This window comes from Embiotoca jacksoni, unplaced genomic scaffold (genome assembly GCF_022577435.1).
Source record: "Embiotoca jacksoni isolate LCO1_2020_lvr unplaced genomic scaffold, fEmbJac1.0.p SCAF_3, whole genome shotgun sequence".
Taxonomy (NCBI): domain Eukaryota; kingdom Metazoa; phylum Chordata; class Actinopteri; family Embiotocidae; genus Embiotoca; species Embiotoca jacksoni.
In genome coordinates, this window is record NW_027185381.1 from 11,657,525 (window position 1) to 11,661,597 (window position 4,073).

The following is a 4,073-nucleotide window of genomic DNA, read 5'->3' on the forward strand; positions in this document are numbered from 1 at the left end:
TACATATAATGTTGATAAATGCAAATGTAAAGTGACTCGTACAAAACGGGCATTGTTGTTATCGACTTGCCGTGTGTGCACTGTTAGGTTGGACTTTAGCCTGACCTTCACCTTAAAGCTATTGTGACAAGCTGAGCATGTTGGTGTGCAGGACAAACCTGAGCTGGCTCCTCTTTAGTGATGTAGCACAGTTGTTGTTGTTGTTGTTGTTGTTTTTACATGCACCATATCCTTAGTCTTGCCTTAAAACTACTTAAAGAACGGTCATCAACACTGCATCCTACTACTTCTTGTAAATATGTAGATACAAGTATTTACTATAATGTGTAGTTCTTGTGAACTAAACTCGTTCAGTATTAGTTGAATGATTTTTCAAAGGTTAATCTTTCTCCTGGCGTGTCTTATTTTGTACCTATTTAAGTGACATTTCCGTTTTGATCTCATGCATGCAGTATAATCCACCAAAAAAAAAAGCAACATCTCAAACTGTGTAGCAAGCTGCCACCGACTAGAAAGCACAGCTAATAAGTAAAGATGTTAATGGCAGCAAATGGATGGGATAACCAAAAATGGCATGGAAAAAAACAAAAACCGTAAAAAGTTGATTTTAAAAGGTAGTTAAACCATGTATGCCGTAGAACGGATGTAACCCAACATTTGACAGTTTTCACCCAATCAATTTGTTCAGTACATTTCTACCTCCCCGTACTTAGCATGCCTTCAGGTATGAGACGTCCTAGCTCGGCGTTAGAGTTGTGCCAGCGATCGTAATTTGTCAGCTGGGATTTCTGCAGCTCATCCTCGGCACCTAAGGCCTGTCGGAGCGACGCTCTGAAGATAGCGGACTCGTCTTGAAAATTTAACATCATTTTGAGTCAAACGAGGAACATACTGTACCCGTAGGTCTCCAAAGGTGGTCCACATTGTCACAAATCACCACATTGAGTCCTGCCCTTTTGGAAGGGAGTGGTCCTGAGGTCGCGGTGATTGTGGGTTTGCTTTTGCGACTCCAGCGCTGAAGGCAGATGTGCTTGTTACTTGGGCACGCTTTCATTACAGCTGGGGAGCGTGAAGCATGGTGAGGTCTCCTGTACCCCTGAAAAGTTGTAATTATCCTTTCTCCAGTGTTTAATTAGATGCAGCTCTCCCGAGTGACATTGTGCACCTCAACCTACAGAACTGCTGTCCTGGCTAGCATCATAATTATGGATTTGAAGAAAAAAATGTCATTCCATTTCCGTCAATACTACAGGCCTCAAATCATCCTCCTTCTGAAATGTTCAAAGGTCTGTAAAGCAGATTATTTTTGGAGAGATGGGCAATTTCTGGGGAGGGGGGGGCGGGGGTGGCGGGTAGAAGATGGGAGGCAAAGAAGTAGCTCTTTCATCCTCCTGGTTCTCTGATGTAAATTAGTCCAAATATTAAATTAGTAACTTGTGACCTTGAAATCTGGTAGTAAAAAGAAATGTTGTTTTGCATTCCCTCAAACAACATACTGTATGTTATACTGTTGTGATTAGCATACATTGGCAAACAGTTTCAAGTTGTAGCATTGTGTTTTTATGTATATATGATATATTGTACCTCAAAAATGCATTGTTATGGAGTTCCATTATTTAGTTTGAAATAAAGAACACTATTGTTTATTTTTGAAGAGTTGAAATATTATGCAGTCAAACCTATACCTTGTTGTTCTTTCTGATAAATATACAGGGCCTGCTGTGATGGCTTCATATTACTAGTTTGGTCTGTAAAGCCCACAGGTATTCAATTCATTGTCAAATTTGACAGCGATAGTGTTGCAAGAAAATGAACGACGGGAATGAATCATTAAAACAGAAACTAAATTGGCTAATAATAACATTTTTGCTGATCGTTTGTTTTATATATGAACTTTTCTTGCTAGATACTGGAGCCTACAACTTCAAATCATGTGAAATGTGCTGGCAATGAAAGGATGCATTGTGATTTTTTTTTTTTTTTTTACTTTTTTTTTTTTTACTTTTCCTGTTAGTTGTCTCAACTATTAAGCAACTACATTGAAGGTTACTGGAATTACAATGTATTTTCATCATAAATGTAATGTATTCAACAAAAGTCTTCATGACAACCACTTCAAACAAAGGAAATACTGAACCTACTCGATCAAAACATTCAGTGACAGTGAGCCCAGGAAGAAGGCTTTAAACTAGTATCATTGATGCCCAGCAGCAAGGGAGAGACTTTGATTTTTAGGCACAGGTATACACTTGTTAATTTGTCACTCTGGAGCAGCCTTAAAAGAAAACCTTCCGTGCACTTTAAATGACCTTAAAAGTAGAGCGCCTTGAACAAAATTTCCTTTTTAGCGCCAACCCAACAGATCCCTCCTTAAAACAAGAGCTGACAGATATGTGTTTAAAAAAAAAAAAAAAAAAAAAGATCAGTTATGTAATCTCACCCTGTGTTTAGTGTTTTTTTGTTATGCTGGTGTTGAACATGTCATGTCATGATCATCTCTACACAAACATCCTTCACTGAATTTGAATGCTGGTGTAGCCCACTGCATATTCAATCCTGTCCCAGGGCTCTCCTTTCCTCTTAGACACACACTGAGCAAATGGTGAAAGGGGGACATTGTTTGGCCCAGGAAATGTGTGTGTAGTTGGGGTTGTTTATAGGCAAAAAGCTCCCCTGTGTCCTCCTGTGTATGCATTCTCCCCATACTTTCCACTTAATATACCGAGTCCTGGTTTATTTCGTGGGCCACGGAAGTAAACAACCTTTCAGCATCACTTCTAATGGAACATTTAAAAGCTGTGGCAAATATTTGCTCGAGTTTATTTAGCAAAAAGTTCATGATCAACATGCAACATCCCAATTAATCATCTTCTGGTGTGATGTGCATTATGTTACAGGGAATTTCTCTTAAAAAAAAAATTTTTTTTTTCTTTTGATCAAAGCAACAGGCTGTTTTCTCATGATCAAAATAAAAAACAAAAAAAAGAAGCATCGGATAATCTCAACGTAACCCAAACTGTCTTCATGGTATTAAAACTCATGACAATCTGTCGGGACATAATAAGCCTGATGTTGCTGCCAACCAGTGGCGGAAAGTAAATTTACTCAAATACTGTACTTAATACAATATCTTTCTAATTGTGCTTAACTTGAGTATTTCCTTTTGATGCTATTTTAATCTTCCACTCTTCTGCCTTTCAGAAGGAAATACTTCATATTCTAATCAACTACATTTACAGCTTTTGACAGCTTTAGTTACTTTTAAAATTTGACACAATTGATCATAAAAAAGCATTTAAAAGCCAACTAATTGTAAAAGATTAAACCAGTGGTTTCTAACCTTATAAAACCTTCTAATGTTTTACCAAATTTAGAGTGTAGTTGAGGTCACATTTCAAACGTCTCCGAGTTGTTAAACCGCTCCACCAAACACAGATTTTTACCTCTGTACGTCTCACATGGTTTTGTTTTAATAAATGTTCAAAGGATCCATAATCTCACCAAAAAGCTAAGATCAGAGAAAAAAAAAAAAAAAAAAAAGTCCATGAACTAAGAACAGATTTGTGTGTCAGGACTTTTGTTCCTTTCTCTCCCAGTAATCATCTCTCAACCCTTCAGAGCGACCAAAACACCGCTGCATCTACATCTTGCTGCCAGTACTTGGGCTATACAGCCTATCTTTACTTGCTCTTTTATTCAAGACTTTTACTTGTAATGCAGACATTTTTAAATTGTTATATTGGTACTTTTACTCGGTGAAGGATATAGAAACGTATTTCGCCACTGACCGGACACAAGCGGCGTGTTTTGACTGATTTGTTTTCACACAAGCCTGATTTTATAATGATGAAGACAAACTATGGCTCTTGTTTAGATGAGAGAAGTAATTTTTTGTTTGTTTGTTTTACCTTAAACTTAAGGCGAAACAAAAGCTTGTCGTGTTATGTAATCCTGAGCTTCTTATAAATAAGGTACTCCGTTATCATAAGAAAACACACCTCCGGCCTGCTGTTCCGCTGCAGTAGGCTACTTGGCAGGACAGGGAAGGGTTAATAACAGCAGCTATGTCTGCC